The 19,108-nt window shown below is 43.9% G+C and overlaps 1 long non-coding RNA gene across 1 annotated transcript in view; it reads left to right on the forward strand.

Annotated features, from left to right (window-relative positions):
- The window catches only part of LOC137434055 (uncharacterized), a 266,399-nt gene that overhangs the window by 36,168 nt on the left and 211,123 nt on the right, over positions 1–19,108 (forward strand). The window contains exon 2 of the long non-coding RNA XR_010985780.1: positions 5,435–5,478. This is a non-coding gene — a long non-coding RNA (uncharacterized LOC137434055). The remainder of the gene's footprint in view (positions 1–5,434; positions 5,479–19,108) is intronic.

Here is a 19,108-nt window from a genome sequence, read left to right on the forward strand (position 1 = left end):
ATTGAACAGGTGTGATTGCACAGGTGTGCAACTGAACAGGTGTGTGGAGCAGTGTATGAGGGAGTAGTGGTGATTGCGTGTTGTGTTGACCAAATGGTCCAGGAAGAAAGGAGGGTGCAGGTGGCACCAGGTGTGAGTGCACAGGTGTGCAACAACTGGTATGGAGGACAGGTGTATGGAATAAATGGTATGGAGTATTGGAATGGATGGTCGTGGAGTGAGTATGGTGGAAATTGTGGAGTGGAGTGGATGGTGCGAAGGTGTGAATGGGGGAAGAGGGGACCCCCATCACGGATACCCGGGGCGGGTAGTGTAAGTGTTAGGTAGAGGGTACAGGTAAATTGTGGTTGGATATTGGCATCTGTGGTGCGGGTGAAAGAATGGTCTTTGGATGGGTGCATTAGTGTTGTGGAAATGGCTGGGCGTGTAGCCTGTTAGTGTGTGTAGTTGGTTTGGGCACTCCACCACTGTGAGGATGTCGGCCAGGTGAGGCCGCAGGTGGGCTCTGGGAGCCGGTAGTAGTTGTTGTGGATGGGGCCCGAGGATCCGGAGGACGGATCCGGGTAGCCCAGTGCCAGAGGGCACCGAGTGGGGTGACAGAGCCAGGAGGGGTCTTCCCCAGTTAGTTAGGTTAGGGTGAGGAGCTAGGTAAGCTCGGGTGGCAACTGCAGTGGTGGAGGTGCGCAGGTGGGTAGACCTGCTGGGAGAGCTACACGTCGCAGCCCAGAAATTGTGCGAGGGCACCGGGAGATGAATCGGGGGAGTGAGACCCCAAATTGAGAAGCACCACAGTTTGGTCAATGGGAATTGGTTATTAGAACCCATAGTGTAAGTTGGCCAATGGATTGGCAGGGAGAGACCCCGGGTAGTGTAAAGTGTGTTAAAATCATTTAGAGGATAGTTAGGATGAAGGATCTCCTCGCACCATCTGCATCCACTCACCTGAGGTGACAGGTACTCCGCACCATGCCATGTTTAATTATTTTTGATGCAAATGTTTTGGATTGTGAGACGCATCATGACGTGGGTGTGACATTGTGCGTAATTCCATCTCTTCCTCCTTATGAGGATTGATGATGAATTTGGTGATGGCAAATTTTGAAGTCGAGGGATTGTGGAGACGAATTTGGTATAGGAGAAATATGGGGAAGACGTGACAGTAGTGACGAATTTGTAAATGGGTAGATTTTGTAAATATGGGGTAAGGGTAAGGGTAGTGTAGGTGACAGGGGGGTGACGTACGGTAGGGACGAGCTTTCTCACTTCGCCCTCCGTACGCATTTCGCCTTGCATTGCCTTATTGATGTGTACCCTTGTGACCTTACCCCTCGCTCAATTGTCTCTTTTGTCTCCCACATGACCTGTGCGCCATTGGGTGCTGAGGGGAGCGTGCGTGAGGTGGCCATTGTGCGCACGAGATTCCCAGAACCAGCATGCATTGCGTTGATGTACCACTTTATGGACCGCTGTTCTGCGGCCAAGTACCACTTGATGGACCCCAGGTTCTGGGGCAGGGCACCTCTGTTGGAGACCGGCCATAGTGGCCAGGGAATCTTGCTTGCGGACCTCGGTAAGGTGGCACCTATGCCAAACAGGTGGACCACCCTTAGTTGGCCCCTGAGGCCCTAAATAAAAACGAACACAAGTTGTGCTTTTTATTATTTCCAAGTAGGCCGCATGAAGCCAGAAGACGTCGGGAAGAACATCGGCCCAGCAGAGAAAGAGAAGACCACCACCAGTTGTTTTGTTGTGTTTATTATGAACCGTGGTGACTGTGCACCGAGAGGTGCTTTTGTGGTGCTTTGTGGTGCTTTTGGTGCTTTTGGGTGCTTTGGTGGTATTGGTACTGGTGCATCGATGCAATGCGTGCTGTCTCCTCCCTCCCAACAGGAATTTCTTTTTCTTGTTCCCTAACAAAAAAAAAAAAAAAAAAAAAAAACACAGGTCCTGGGTTGCGTTGTAAATAAGAAATAACGTTACTGTAAATAATGCTCCCCACCGTAAATGTATAGTTTGAAAACAATTCCGTAATTCGGTTATCCTGTGGGCGCAAATCTGTTAGACAGGGTGCAATGCAGCAGGGTGACATATTTATTGGTGTTTTAAGATTGTCACACTCAGGGTCAGGTTAATTGTAGAGGGAATTACACCTACGTGTCACACTAAGTTAAAGTTTTGTAGGCCCGAGGCCGGGCCTGGAGAAAGGAGGGTGCAGTGTAACGGTTTTGAGAAGTGTAACGAATTTGAGAGGTGTAACGGTTTTTGAGAAGTGTAACAATTTTGGAGGAAGTGTAACGAATGTGAAAAGTATGGTTTTGTTGTGTGTAACACCCTCGTAATGTAAATAATGGTCGCAGCCGTCCTAGTTAATTCCATGAAACTTACACACAGGCCACGATATATCTTTTTAAATAGTGTATTTCCTTATTCCATGTAGGCTAAATATGTGTTTCCCACTAGATTGACTCTGCATTGTATCAAACGAAATAAGCGTAGGCCCTTCCAATTTCCCCAATCATCTCCGCTCTCCAAAGTTCCTTTCAAAAGCGGTGCGAGTGGTGTTCAATCCCGCAAGCCGCCATTGCCCATGTGCTCATCTCGGAGAAGAGGGGGGTAGGAGCCGCCAACTCACAGGCGTGGCACGTCGTCATGATCAAGGGGGGAAATCGGACAGCCCTAACAGCCAATCAGCACCGCGGTGAGCGACCCGGTAGGCGTGCCCTCGCAGCCGGCGGCTTGATTCCGCCCGGAGTAATAAAAGCGACTGGAAGGGACTGCTTCGGGAGATGACCGGGAGATGACATGAGAGAGGACATGTGAGCTGTGAGCTGTGAGCTGTGAGATGAGAGACGCTCCAAACCGAAAAGGAGAGATACTTGGAGAGGAAACCAGCTTTAAAGAGACGCGCTGAGAGGAGGGAGACGGCTCCACCAGAAGGAGAGGAACAGGTGTGACCGAGCCAGCGCGTGACGTCTACAGCATCGGCAGCGGATACGCGGCCGAGGGTTTTCCCGCCAAAAACGCGAGGAATTGAGAGCTGCTGCCTCCGACCCTGCGTCCCTCTCCAGCAATCCACCTCAAGCCATACCTGCCTGCAATATCCCCCATGTAAGTGTGAACGTCGTCTGTCCTAATTGTTGTCCTGGGGTTAAGTAAATTGAATAGTATAAGTTAACGATTCACTGTGTGACTGCTTCTTCCATCCATTGCTTGTAAATAATTTTGGTCGCTCCTTCTTTTTGCTTGTGTGTGTATAATAAATCTGTTCTTCCTCCGTACTCTGTCTTCTTCTCTTTTCCTTCTCTTTCGGTCGCTTTAGAGGTTTCCCGATTGAATATCTGTGGTGCGATCTGGTCAACGTTGGGGGAGTCGGGCCAATTGGGGATCCTGTTAGGTCGCGGTTGGACCATCCGCTCGGCCCATCATAACATCTAAGCCGCGATCTGTAACAATATATATATATATATTGTTACGGATCTCAACGTCGGCCTTCTCCCCTTACCAAGGGGGGGGGGGGGGGGTTAGCCCCTTGTCTGTCACTGACCGACGTGAGTCCTCGAAGCTACAATGTCCTTCCCGGACCGACGGTAGGTAGGGTTTGTTAGGCCTAGGGGTTCGCTACGTACCTAATTACTACTGCCAGCCGGGAACGAGGGAATAAGTTCTGCTCGAACCACGGTTCTAGATGGTATTTGCCGAGCGGGTTCGCAGTCCGAAGTTCGAGCCATTAGCAAAAACTAAACCCGATTATAAAGCGTTGGCCGAAATCGCACCACAGGTACTCAATGGGGGAAATCACAAAGACGATCGGATGTGAATGAAAACCCAAGAATAAGGGGGAACAGATATTTATTATTATTATTTACACAACCAAAGAAACCAAAGGAGAGGGAAAGAAACGAAAGTAACTTACAGAAGAAGAAGAAGACACAGTGCAATCCTTAAAACAAGCTTAACTTATACCCCAGACAACACAGAGGACAGACGACGAGCAGACCCACACGAATGGGGTAGATGGATGCCAGGGATTGATGGCATGGGATGGCAGCAAGGGTGGGTCCAGGCAGGAGAAACGGCTTGGGGCCTCGGGACTCAGCGGGACGCAGCTCCGCGGCTGCGTTGTCACAGCGTGGGCTCAGCTTGGTAACTCCTTCAATCGACACAGCTTCAGCACAGCTTGTTATTCCTTTGACAAGCCCAGCTCCAGCTCACGTCCTTGCCTTGGAACTTGACTCCAGCCTGAACCTTGGAACTTCAACCTTTGAACGCCAGCTTCGTCTCCCTCTGAACTCTTGGTTCGTGGTCCCTCACTCATCTGATGAAGCAGTCCCTCTCTCCTCGTTTTATGAGGCGAGTCGCGATCAAGCCGCCGGCCTCCAGGACACGCCTATCGGTCCCTCACCTCGGCTCGGGTTGGCCGGCGAGGACTCACTGGCTCCACCTCCCGATGAGCGGCTGACAGAGCCATACCTTGGTTCACGATCTTTAGCCAACCTCGTGTTCAATGGCGGCCCCCATGCGGAAAAGAAGAGCATCTGCTCCCATTTGCATGGCGATCGCTGTCGCAAAAATGAAGGGGTTGAAGGGGGCCTGTCTTATTTGATTCGATGCAACGCAAATGAACTAGTGGAAAACAGAGCCTTATACTGAACACAGAATAAAGAAATAACTATTTAGAAGGTCCTATGATGGCCTATGTGTGTGCGATGGACTAACCAAAGGACGACCTTTGATCTTTACATGAATGGAGGTATTTACAGGAATCATTACATTATTTACAATGGGTGTATATTTACAATGAATTACACACACAGTGCACGGTTTCCCAAATCCGTTACAATATATATATACTGTATATATATATAATGTATATATATGACCTGGAGCAGACACTCTTAACCATTACGCCACCGAGTCTAGGTTTTCATAACAAGTTTGACGTCCATCTGAGGAATGGCACAAACATTGTTGCCTCGCTCTGTCTGCGAGACACCAGGATGACAGTTTGTTGCAGAGCCCAGATTCGAACCGAGGTTAGGTGCATGTGTGTACCTCTAGGCAATCTTTCCAGGCAGCTGTGGATTTAAATCTTTCTGCAGGCAAGCAACAGTATTTATAATTTGGATTCTAAGGTTCTGGAAACTGGGTTAGATCTCAGGAGAATTACCATGTCATGATCAGAATGTTGTTTAAAACCCTGCAGGCTAATTTATGACCCTTTGAGAGGGTTTTATCGTCCTTGATGTAGTTAGGCAAATCATTGAAACAACAACATAATGCATTGCTATAAAAAGCGACGAACTCTACATGTTTTCTGATATCTATTCAAAACTTCCGCAAACATTGTTGGCCTATGTTTATTCTCATCTGTGTCTAATGAGTTAAATGCAAAACAAGCAGAATGGAAAACGCATTCTTCTTTGTCTTCCTACAGGACATGAACCCTCATGGAAAGTTTGTGGAAACACAAGGCCGTGAGTACGTGCAAGCCTTCATTGGGTGCTGCCCCCACCTCTCTACCCTTCCACTTTCCATCTCTTCTGCTTCACTGCTGGAAAGTTATTCTGACAGTGGAAAACTGGTGTACTATTCCCAGCATTTCTTTACTCTCCACATTCGCACCATGCCGACTGGTCACAATGTCACTGTAAATGTAGCGCACTAAAAAATGCTCCACTTCATGTTTTTATGTCTTATCACGTAATAGGTCCTTAACTACTTAAATTAAAGCATTTGGAAATCGAAATTTCAAAAACAAAGGAAAAAGCTAAATTGGGCTGAATCGACTTCGTTTCTCATGCTCTTTCCAATGGTGCACTTCACATTGCCCACTAATTTCTATCCAATTAGCCACCCAAAGTTTGGTTCATAGAAAACAACTTGAGGTCAAACTTAAAAGAGAGAAATATTATACCCCCCCCCCCCCCCCCACGCTTTCTCTCCTTGACTTGTTAAAATTTTTCAAAAGAAAACTAACATTCGAAATATTTAGATATATGTCTTTTTGGATGAGTTGATCAGGAAGTTCTCCAACTGTTTCATTGTACAGAGGCAAACCCTTTTCTCGCAGGTATGCTTACAAGTAGTTTTGGCTTCTTGAAAAATTTTTTATCGTTTCATTCTGCAATCCTTGTCTGGGAGGCATGAAATATGACCAGGCCGCCCCGATTTACTTTGTTACTCGGGGTTTCTGTGTAGGCATACCGAGCAATCTGGGGTGGATTATGTCATTTCAAAAGTTGCGTATATCAAACCTTTCAATATCTCCATACTTTGTTCTTACTATAACTTCTCTGTTCTCCTCCATACTGTGTTCTTATTATCCGTAGGTGTCTTTAAAGCGTGTATCGCGTTGACGGGTCTGACGAATGTCACCTATTGTGACAGGAGCTTTTGTTACACCTGAAGATCCCTGGGCTTACCAAATTAACACTGCGTTCAATTAACTGTTTTTTACCATTCACAAAATCCCAAGAACTTCTCCAATTTGAAGCCGAACTTGGCGGCGCAAAACACGGGAGGAAAGAGGCAGGAAAGTGCCTCCTATTTCTGTTAATGAAAGAAAATGCCACAACTGACGTGCACAGTGCAGTCACGAATCTCGTAAACTTTGGGACCACCTTCATGCAATCTTCTGGGCTGTCCCTTCCCACAGGGAGGCCTCAATAGAAAGTCTTATGCCCCTTCCCGTAGGCTCCTCAGCCAACCTCACCATCATGGCCTACAGTGCGCAATTCAAACAGTTTGTGCTATTTTCTCCTAAATTGCAATTTTTTTTAAAAATTCCTCCTTCCTGTACCAAAGTCCTCGCTCATAAACAGAAGGTTTTCTCTGTCTCAAAGTTAACACTCATGCCTCCTCAGTGCACATTAAACTAGAACGGCACTCAGTAGAGAGCATACCTCCGCCTGGTTGGCCATATCACTCAATGGTGAAGAATCACTTAAAAAATTATACTGGCTGGATCCGGATCTTCACCAAAATTGAATAGATTCTTCCTTGTCACGCACACAACATGTCCAACGAATTTCGTCCAAATCCGTCCATAACTCTTTTTAGATATCTTGCTGTGTATAGTTTTTGGCCCTATCTCCAAATGGTGAAGAATCACTTAAGAAATTAAATAATTCTCATATCCGAATCCGTATTCAGATCTTCACCAAATTCGAATCTAATCGTCCTTGTCAGACACCAAACCGGCCCACTAAGTTTGGTCCAAATCCGTCCACAACCTTTTTGAGATATCCTGCTATGTATCTTTTTGGCCCTATCTCTCAATGGTGAAGAATCACTTTTAAAATTCTAGTAGCCGGATCCGAATCTGGATCTTCACCGAAATCTAATCATTTCCTCCTTGTCACATACGCTACATCCTTGCCAAATTTCGTCCGAATCCGTCCACAACTTTTTGAGATATTTTGTTCGCAAACGGACAAACAGACAGACAGACACAGACAGTTGTGAAAACATAACCTCCACTATTGGTGGAGGTAATAAGATGACTTTCTCTGCCAATTTCCCTGATATAGGAGTCAACCAAACTAAGTGGTCATACGGTCCAGACTATTCTTCCCACTATTTAGTTATGGGTCCACCACCCTTCCACATAACACTTGATTATTGATGATTGATAATTTGGAGAAAATGGCTCAATGATGCATTGTGAATGGTGCTGAAGCAAGAATCTTCATTACCTTACTCCATCTCCTGTTGAGGTCAACAGTCAGTGATCCTTGTTCTTCTCCTCCGTGTTTCGTACTCCCTGAAGACACAGACTCGCACAACTTCTCACAAAAAGGTTCGGCAGGCCTGACGTTCATGGAAATATTAGGGCAGGGATTTGAAATTTGGCCGCTGTATCGGCACACATCAGCACATTCTTTTCAAAAGATGCCATACTTTAACATCACAAACGAGCATCAGCAGATGGCACAGCAGGCTTACATTGTCTGCAAAATGAAAGTGTACTCCGTGATGCAACATCTTGCCTGCAAAGCCGCAGACAACAGTTTCCTGAGGGATGCTATTCCTACGGGACTCTAACCCAAACCTATCTCTCGAAGGTGTCTAAGGCTATTTCTGAGCTCCGTTGATCAGTCCCATACTCTTGTAACTACACGAATAGTTTCTGTCGTCATTTCTGTTAATGAAGGCCCTAAAAAATAATTGTGTGAACAATTCTCATGTCAGAGCCTGCAATATCTTTATAAAAATAACTTAAAATGTGTGTACATGCGAACACAGGTTTGTTGAGCCTGCATCCAGCCAGTAAACGGGAAAATAAATTGCAGGTGGTGAACACACTGCTTCCTTTTTCTATTGTTCACTGCTGGATAGCTATGGAAATTTTTGTAATGATTCAGTGGAAATTGGGAGGAAAGAGGTTTTCACATACATGATAGCAAAGGGAAAATAACTGACATCTTGAACAGACATTGCAGCTGTGTGACAATAGCTACCAGCTATTGGTAGACTAGTTGAGCTCCATAGGGGTGAGGGTTAATCAATAGGTTAGCATCTTAGCATGGAATTGCAAAAGAAAGGAGATTGTTCAGTTTAAGAGGTTATTTTTTTTCATCTCACCTGGACCCAAACCTATCTTAGTCCGGTGAGCATATGCGATCGAGCAGTGTCCGTAGGTAAGTGAGTGAGTCTGTAAACACTTCAGTCATTTATCGTTTGAACCAAACATACAATTTTGATGAAACTTGGCCACAAGCTTCATATCTGATGCCTAACGAAGGTGTGTTGACCGCATCGAAATCATTGAGGGGGTTTATGGGGGTGGAGGGGGGGGGGGAGGAGTTTGACCCCCCCAAAATATGTATTTGCTCTCTTCTCTGAAACTATACGAACAATTTCGATGAAACTTGATCACAACCTTCAACACCCATGATGTACCAAAGTTTGTCCATGGCATTAAAAATAACAGGGTCGGAGGGGGTTTATGGGGGTGTGGGGGGGGGGGGGGGGGAGTTTGACCCCCCCCCCCCCCAAAAAGTATTTGTTCTCTTCTCTGAAACTACACACACAATTTCGATGAAACTTGATCACAACCTTCAACACCCATGATGTACCAAAGTTTGTTCATGGCATTAAAAATATCAGGGTCGGACGGGGTTTGTGGGGGGTTTTTGTGTGACTATTGCTCCTGATCCAGGTGAGCTTCAGGACCCACGTTCCTTTTTTTGTAAGTCTATGCAATGATGAAAACAATCAGTTTAATTACTGACAATCACAGTCTTTTATGTCAGGCCCACTCTTTTGAATATATTGCATACCTCTGCCTGCGTCAACCATATGTCAGCCATTTGCTTGAATGGAAACAAGAATGACCGCACTGTGGTCACACACAACCAGCAACAAAATCAACAATGGGCCGATTGGGAAACGCACATTTAAAGCACTCTTAAAAGATGAACAGCGCGATTGGGAAACACATTTCTTGCACTATTAAATATTAACTTGGCACCTCTCATCCATGACAGCCTCCCCACAGTTATATCAGAATGAGCTGATTCGTCACACGGTCACAGTTTGTTTAACCCCAATATAGAGCCGTTCAAAAATTACATAATGCCAATTTTTATGGGGGGGGGGGGGGGGGGGCGTACAGTGCGGGTTGACGGGCTTGATGAAACCTTACTAATAATTTTTATTCGACACTAGCCGAATGCACCCGGCATTGCCCAGGTTCTTTTTGAATGAATTTACTACTATAATTCAGCTTTTACTCGCGGCCGTAGAAGATTGACTACTATAATTCAGCTGAGCTTTTAATTGCGAAATGGGCCCAGCCCGGCTGAGGCGGCCTTGACCGGCCTCGTCACCTACCTATAACCTTCCCGGGGCCCGTCCCGACATTTTTAGTTCTATTTGAATGAATTTACTACTATAATTCAGCTTTTACTCGCGGCCGTAGAAGATTGACTACTATAATTCAGCTCAGCTTTTAATTGAGAAATGGGCCCAGCCCGGTCGAGGCGGCCTTGACCGGCCTCGTCACCTACCTATAACCTTCCCGGGGCCCGTCCCAACATTTTTGGTTCTTTTTCAATGATTTTACTACTATAATTTAGCTTTTACTCGCAGCCGTAGAAGATTGACGACTATAATTCAGCTCAGCTTTCAATTGCGAAATGGGCCCAGCCCGGCCAAGGCGGCCTCGACCAGCCTCGTCACCTAGCCTATAACCTTCCCGGGGCCCGTCCCGACTTTTTTTTGTTTTGGAGGTTTCCTCCTATCTTTCACCATTCAGGAGATTAGTGCGTGCAGACAAACAAACAAACAAAAAGCTTCTTTTACATATATAGAATAGATATGATTAGATTTTTCAGGGTCCCTCATCATTAATAACACTCGACCCAAATAAAGCCAATGGAAATCTAATGCAACAAACCTGAGTAGGGTATAATCAGGAGAGGCTTGATGTCTTAGGGTCACCAGAAAACCAAGATGGCCACCATATTATTTTGTCTAGGTGCCATGGTGGGTGGAGTCGAGCGACAAATGTGGATGGGATACAGCAACTGTCTGGGTACACATTTCAAAAATCGATAAACAACAAGAACCACAACAATAAAAATAACAATAACATCAACACTAATGCGGAGCTCTTGTAGACCTGCCGCATGTCGCAGGCAAAAAGCCTCTAGGTCGATACAGACATCGACTGAGACCTTTTAATGTTACAGGATTACGTAATTCCACGTGAATACTGCATGTTGCCATTTTAAGGCTGTGGTACTGGCCTGTAAATATTTATTTGAGTTTAAATGGTTCGGAGCTTTTTTCAGAAGCATCATTGACTGAAGACGCAGTGCTATTCCTGTACTTGTTTTTAACTCTTTTGTTTGCCAGGTTGCCATTTCTTTTGTTGGATTTATTAATACCCACCACCTTATTAACTCACTAATCAATCAATCAATTATTATACTTATTTGGCATTTTTTGTATCGTTTTATTTTATTTTATATTCTATACAGAATGGAGGCTCGTGTAAGAGCTAACACATTGAACATGAAAACATGCACAGACACATAAAACATACAATGAAGGGAGCAGGAGACAAGAGCGGTAGGGAGATGGAAGCACACAAGCACAACAACAGAAGAGAACAAGGACGTCAGTAGATCTGTGGAAGGGGGGGGGGGGGCTGGGGGAGGAGGGAGGGATACATAAAGCCAATTAACACCACTAGGAATTTCACGACGAGGAATATCAGGAAAGTAGTTGGGGATTGAAAGAGGTGGATTTGTGGTGTTTTAACTGGGGTAGAAAAGATCAAGGTTTTGGATGGGGTAAGATAAGAGATGGTGGTGAACAGCTGTTTTAAGACCTGGAGGGAGGAGAGGGATTGAAGAGAGTGTGGGAGTTTGTTCCAGAGGTGGGAGAAAAGAGGAAAGAAGGAGTGAAGGTGAGCAGAGAGCCTAGATTTTGGCAGTTTCACCATAAGAGGGTTGCTGGCAGATCTTGTGCGACCTGCAGGAATATTTCGGGGACAGAGCACAGAGAGAGCTGGGGGAGCTAGCCCGGATAAGAGTTGGTAGAAGACAGAAAGACCACCTACCTACCTGCGGTGAGAGAGAGAAACGCCCTCAGAATCAGCTGCAATCGCGGGAGACATCGTATACTGTATGGGGCTGGCAGGATACCCTGGAGGTAGTAACACCATCAATACTAGAACAGCGTCAGTCGAGAGCACACCTCCGCCTGGTTGGCCATATCACTCAATGGTGAAGAATCGCTTTAAAAACTATACTAGCTGGATCTGGATATTCACAAAATTGAATCGATTCCTCATTGTCACATACACAACCTGTCCAACAAGTTTCGTCCAAATCCATCCATAACTTTTTATGATATCCTGCTATATGTCGTTTTTGGCCCTTTCTCCCAATGGTGAAGAATCACTTAAAAAATCAAATAATTCTCATATCCGAATCTATATTCAAATCTTCACCAAAATCGAATCGAATCGGCCGTGTCAGACACCCAAACGGTCCACCAGGTTTCGTCCAAATCCATCCACAACTGTTTGAGATATCCTGCTATGTATCGTTTTTGGCCCCGTCTCCCAATGGTGGAGAATCACTTTAAAAATTCTAGTAGCCGGATCCGAATCCGGATCTTCACCAAAATCTAATAATTTCGTCCTTGTCACATACACTACCTCTCTGCCAAATTTCGTCTTAATGCGTCCACAACTTTTTAAGATATTTGGTTCACAAACGGACAGACAGACAAATGGACCGACAGACAGGGGTGAAAACATAACCTTCATCCACCTTTGGTGGTGGAGGTAATAAGCTGTCATGCCTGGGTTTGAATGTCGACCCAGCTATAATCCTGGTGTTTCACAGGCAGGTGATTCGTCGATGAGTGTGATGTTTGTCGGATGGATGTTCAACTGGGCGTCCCGTCAGCTGGCATGGGTTGGTGGACGTTAAAGATCCCATGGTGTCCTTCGTGAAGAGTAGGCGAGGCCCAGCACCCTGAACAAATTACAAAAAAATTGCCACGTTCAAGCAAACGGCAGGCCTGGCCAGCCGGTTCATGAAAGAATTGGGCCACCTGTGTTCCCTGGTGATCTCACAAAAACTTTGTGATAATTGGGCCGTTAAAAGAGTAGTAGTATTAGTAGTAATAGTAAGCTGGCATTTTGGACTACAGTTCAAAGTGAGGAGGTTTCACAGACATTTCAGAAATTATCTAATTTCTACATCTTCTACATTTGCTCCCTGTAGCACCATTCTTCTTTTTACCCTCAAGAACGGAGAGGGTTTTCCATTTGGTTCCGTTTGTTTGTCTGTTTGTCCGTACATAACGTGAGTATGTGTATTATTTACATGAGACCCTTTAGAACCCGAAGACCCCTAAGACGCCACATACGCTTTACAACCTTAACACCCCTAACACCTCGAAAACCCCAAAACCCGTTATAACCCTCAAACCCTTTAGACCCCTCAGATAACTTAGACCCCTAAGACCCTCCAAAATCCCCAAGACCCTCTGGACCCCTATGACTTTTAAGACCCTTTAGAACCGTAACACCCTTTAGATCCCTAAGACCCGCTACATCCGCTAAGGCCCTTTTAGAACCCTGAGACCTTTAAGACGCTGTAGATCCTATATACCCTGTTAAACCCCCAGACTTCTCAGACCATTTTGTAACATTAAGACCCCTAATGACATATAGACCCCGTTACACACTTTATAACCCTCAGTCCTCTAAGACCCTTTAGATCCTCTTCGACCCTTTAGAACCCCGAAGACCCTTGGACAACTTTCTTCCCTTTAGACCTTCACACCTACACACCTTTCAGATTTTGTAATACCCTGTAGACCCCTTTGACCTTTAGACCCTTTTAAGCCAATTTAAGACCCTTTCGATCCCTTCAGACAATTCCAACCCTTTAGACCTTAAATTACACCCTTTAGGCCCCTTCGACCTTTTTAGAAAGCTTTGACACTAGACCATTTCCACCCTTTAGACCCTTTCGGACCTTTTGGCCTTTTTAGACCTTCAGACCATTTGACCTTTACAACTTTTCAGACCTTTGACCTTTACACATTTACAATAGACCATTTTGACTTTTAATTTGCATTAATCGACCTTTCATTTAGTACATCCTTCCATTTATTTGCCACACAAAACAAGTCCTGGCGAGGGTCTGCAATCTCTGTTTGCTCTTTCTTGTTTATACCTGTATGCCTCCTGTTGGGTTGGCAGGTGAACTCAGAGTTAGTGCACTCGGACCATGTCTGGGTTCAATTACCCAGCCGACAATAAATGATCACTCCACTGGTGTTTTACAGGCCCGGGGGAATTAGGCCATGGAGTGACCACTCTGCCAGTTGACCGGTCTGTAGAATCAGTTAGTGATGGATGTGAAAGATCCTTCGGTGTCTTTGTGGAAGAGTTGGTGCCTGCGAAACTCCAGGGTGGCAGTTTATAGCTGGGTCAGCCTGCTTGCCAGTCACCAGTTTATATTCCAGTATAAATAAATTTATTTCCTGTTAAGTTATCATCGCTTTCTCTCTGATCATAGTCGGTATTTCATGCAGAAGGTTTTTGACCAAAAGCAACAGGTGTCCGTTATTAAGGAAACTGAGACTTGATTTTATTACATTTTTATTAAGGACTATAAAGACCAATAGGTCAAGCTCATCTGGAACTGGAAAGCAAGCAGAGTCTAGAAAGCTTTCCCATTATAGTATTTGAAAACAATAAGACAGAAGTAGTTTGCAATAACATGAAAACAACTACCAAAAACACAGTTGTGATGAACACAATCATAAGTCCACTAATCTACACTTTCCTTGAAGAGTTTGAAGGCTTCCTGATGTCATCCTGATGCAAGACGCTTTCTTCCTTCAGGTAAATGTCCTTCCAGGAAATAGAGAATCATCGCCACCTAGTGTTTAAAAAAACCCCCACAAAATGATATTCACAGTCTGCTTGCGATGATGCCATTTGGATGTCGAATTATGTATGGCAAGCATATTGGGCTCAGCCATCTCACTCCAGTGGGCACTTTTCACTCTTAATTCGGATACCAATTAAATTGTCATGGGGCAAGACGATCAGGGTCATGGGTCATCAGAGGTCGATGCAAACTTTACAGTCTACAAGGTCCAGTAGCAGCTGAGCCCCCCTCCCCCCCCCCCCCCCCCACCCACACACTTTTGAGCTGCTTCTTTTGCGTTTGATCAATTTGGTTAATCTGGTGCATAGGATTCAGTGTCTTAGATAGAGTACGTCGTCGATCAGTGACACGTTAAGCTGGGTTTCCCATCTACTAAAATTCGCTGGTGGACATCAAACATATCTTTTGAAAACAGTATGCCATTGTGTGCCTGTACTCTGCCAAATTCTCATGTCCTGCCTGAATTTACAGTGTGCCCTGAAAGTAGCCCTGTCCATCCCAGTAAAGCATTCGTTGGTATACTCTTCTAATATTGTACACCGCACCTTTCCTATGCCATCTCCAGGCATTGCAAATCGTCATTGCCAGGCACCGAAGGGGCTCGGCAGTGACGCACGCTGAAAGGGAGTACTCAGTTTTCACTCTGTTGTACACCGCACCTTTCCTTTGCCATCTCCAGGCATTGCAAATCGTCATTGCTGGGCACCGAAGGGGACTCGGCAGTGACGCACGCTGAAAGGGAGTACTCAGTTTTCACTCTGGTTGTTTGTTTGTTGTACACCGCTCCTTTCCTATGCCATCTCCAGGCATTGCAAATCGTCATTGCCGGGCACCAAAGGGGGCTCAGCAGTGACGCACGCTGAAAGAGAGTACTCAGTTTTCACTCTGGTTTCTTTCTTGTTGTACACCGCTCCTTTCCTATGCCATCTCCAGGCATTGCAAATCGTCATTGCTGGGCACCGAAGGGGGCTCGGCAGTGACGCACGCTGAAAGAGAGTACTCAGTTTTCACTCTGGTTGTTTGTTGTACACCGCACCTTTCCTATGCCATCTCCAGGCATTGCAAATCGTCATTGCTGGGCACCAAAGGGGGCTCGGCAGTGACGCACGCTGAAAGGGAGTACTCAGTTTTCACTCTGGTTTCTTACTTTCTTGCTTTCTTGCTTTCTTGCTTTCTTGGTTGTCCGGGCGATATCTCAGCCATCCTTTGAGCTAGGAAGCTGAAATTTCGGCACAATAGTGAGCAAGTGCTTTGTCAAAAACGGTATTTTTTGTTTTTTGATTAATCAATTAATTGAGGAGTTATTTAATTATTAGCGATTAATGAAGTACTTATTTAATTAATCAAATTTCCCTTCTCTTCTGACCATTAACTCAGGCACCTTTTGAGTTAGGAAGCTGATATTTGGACATGCCAATGACCAGGTGATTTGGCTGCAAAGGATATTTTTGATTTATTAATGAATCAATTAATCGATTAATTATTTAATTATTCGATTAATGACAAAAAAATTTTTTTTTTTAAGTTACAGATTCTGATGAAATAGTGGTAGTTTATGTGTTCTCTGACCAAATTGATTAATAATTTAATTTTTTTATGATTATTATTTATTTATTTCCATTATTAATCATTTATTTATTTTCTTTCTCATTTGGCCAATATCTCAGGCACCTTTTGAGCTGGGAAGCTAATATTTGGACATGAGTGACCAAGTGATGTGGCTATCAAGGATATTTTTGATTTATTGATTAATCATTTCATCTATTAATTATTTAATGATTAATCGATTAATTATTTATTGAGTAATCAATTAATTATTTAATTTTTTATAAATGACTTATTTAATTAAATTTCTAAAAGATACATCTTCGGATGAAGCACTAGTGGTTTAGTTATGCGATTAGCCAATTGATTATGAAAATATTTTGTGATAATCTTTTATTGATTTTAATTATACAATTAATCAATCAATTAGTGTACACCTCTCCCTCCCAATGCAGCCTCAATGAGCTGCACTGCGGTGTAGGGGAAATGGTGTGGGAGACTCAAGACTCCAATGACCGGACACAGGTTTTACAAAAGGTCTGGTTTATTAACTGGTTATTTACTTCATTCCATTACCAAATAATACCGTTTAACTCAATGGACCAGGTTAACTCTATTCGCATGGTCCTTCTTGTTCGGCCGATGTTCCTCCGCCATTCCCGTCAGGCAGAGGTTCTGAGTATGAGTGCTCTCTCTCAGCGCTGTTCACAGGGTTCCGTTCCGTTCCGTAGGTCAGAGCTTCTGGTCACCAGTCTCTCGACTCATCGTTTGCTCTGGTTTTTATTGGCCTTGTCGCGCTAATCCTTTCTCCGCTAATGCCCCGAGGTCATGCATGCACCGAGTCCTGGCATCAGCTCGCTCCCCTCCTGCTGCGAGTTCCGTTTACCAAACGATAGGGGGGTGCTCCAGCCTGGGGCTGTGACCAGGTGGACAAGAGATTACCATGTTCGTGCACATTCTTGGCATCCATTTACGAAATCGTTACCAGTCTTTAATCAATGAGTTACCAGTGCCAATCAATAAGTTACACTGAGTTACACTTCCACAATTCCCTCATCTTTTTGTTTTTGTTTATATTAACCATTAATCTAAACATCAATATAAGTAAACAGTCAATCACTACAAGTAAACATCATTACAAGTATAAGTAAATAATCAATCACTGCAAGTAAACATCATTACAAGTATAAGTAAATAATCATAACTTTGGTAATCAAATTCCCTTAGGCATACACCGTCATCCTGCAAGAATCACAAAACATTTCGTTGGTCATTGACTCCTTCCATATTGTTCAATCTATTGCATTTGCATCACAAATATATTTTCAAAACAACACTTCACCATCACCAAGATACAACAATTTCACTTCATTTTCAAGTTTTGTAAAGCATCTGCACCATCTGGCAAAAACGTTTGCCTCCACACAAATGTTGACTTTGTTTGAAAGGAAGGGCTGATCACTTGTGTTTGAATCCAGGTATGAAACATTTTCTCCTAATGTCTTCATAGCTCCTGCACTACTTCGTGTAGGATTTCGCTGTTGTGGTAACATTGCGGAGTCATAGACTGACCCTGCTCTCCTTGTAGCATTCTTGCCACTTTTTTTGCTGTAAACCATTGTAATTCCTGAACAAGGCCTTCACCCAGTTGTAGTCGACTTGCCTCCTCCCTCATTGTGAGTGGGCAGCAAGTATTGGTGTGACGTTGATTGGCCAGCAAGATGTGGAACAGGGATGCCGGATGCATCCACAATGATGTTGGGACCATGGTGTTCAGGTCATCCATGGTCCATACCAGGAGTGGCCCGCAGAATCGCGCACAGCTGTTGTGAAAAGGCACAGCCATTGGTTTGCAGCTCCATGCTGGCTCCCCGGAAGTTGGTGAAGTAATAACATATGTCCCCGCATTTCACAGAGGTTGCGGGTAAAATGTCGTTGTCCTGCAACTTCTGATGTGATGAATGTTCGAAGCCTTCGAACAAGAGTAAGTGATCGCCTTTCTTTCATATGTTGCAGTGTGATCCAGGCAAATGGTCACATAAATTTCCTTGGTGAAGGTAAGCATTCATCTCCAAGTTACATGGGAGAATGTCTTCATCATTCTTTGAGAAAGAGGGTGTATGCCATGATTAACTTCATTTTTAGCAACAAATTTTCTTTCTCGAACTTCTTCCCAATTCCGTTAGCACTTCCTTCAAAATGTGATCTCGTCTTATCCTTATGCTCAGTCACATCTGAATCTGCTTTCCGCACACACTGAATCAGATAGGGTACATCTTACCATGAAATCAGCATAATCATGTATATCTTCCGACAGTTTCACATTCAACAATTTGTTGTTTTTCCTTAACACAAAAGTTATATTCATTTATATGCGTCACACAAATAATATTCAATCAGGTATGTATTTTATTACTAAACTAAGAATAGCATCCACAATTGCTTTCAGGTTAATATAGTTCAAAAATTAACTCATGCAGGTATTTTAGCACTACTCTAAGAAAATAAATTGTATATGATTACAATCACAAACGGAAATACCTAATTCCCAACAACAATTTTCCCAAACCAACAAATTAAGCATAATGTATTATTACCATAATTCCTCTCCACTTTTTTCTTTTCCCTCTTTTTTTTTTTTCTCCTAACAGTGTGTCACTCGTGGTGATATGAGTTCACTGATATTGTAATTGACACAACTCATAACATTGTCGTTATGCCATTATCTTAATTCTACTGTATTCATTTGCAACATCACTTGATTTAATCTTTTAATCTCAGTATTTATGCCGCCATAAAAGTCTTCCTTTTCTGGTTCCACATTTCTTTCCTCATTTGTCACTTCATGCGTTATCATCGTGTTGTTGGTTACCTTATTCAAATACACCGTCACTAAGGCTTTCAAGCAAGCCACCACTAAAACAATTGCCAATATAACTACTAAACCAACAAACAAGTCTGCTACTCCTTGTATATATTCATACCTATGACATAATTATATGTTGATGACATTCAACATTATATACCAAACTAACAAGCTTCCTAAAAGGTAAATAAAGAAAATCCCTTAATATGTAACATAAATCAGATTATTTGTCTTACCCTGATCCCCCTATCTCCCGGGGTTGAACTCA

The sequence above is a fragment of the Myxine glutinosa genome, chromosome 10 (assembly GCF_964187855.1).
Source record: "Myxine glutinosa chromosome 10, kmMyxGlut1.1, whole genome shotgun sequence".
NCBI classification, from domain to species: domain Eukaryota; kingdom Metazoa; phylum Chordata; class Myxini; order Myxiniformes; family Myxinidae; genus Myxine; species Myxine glutinosa.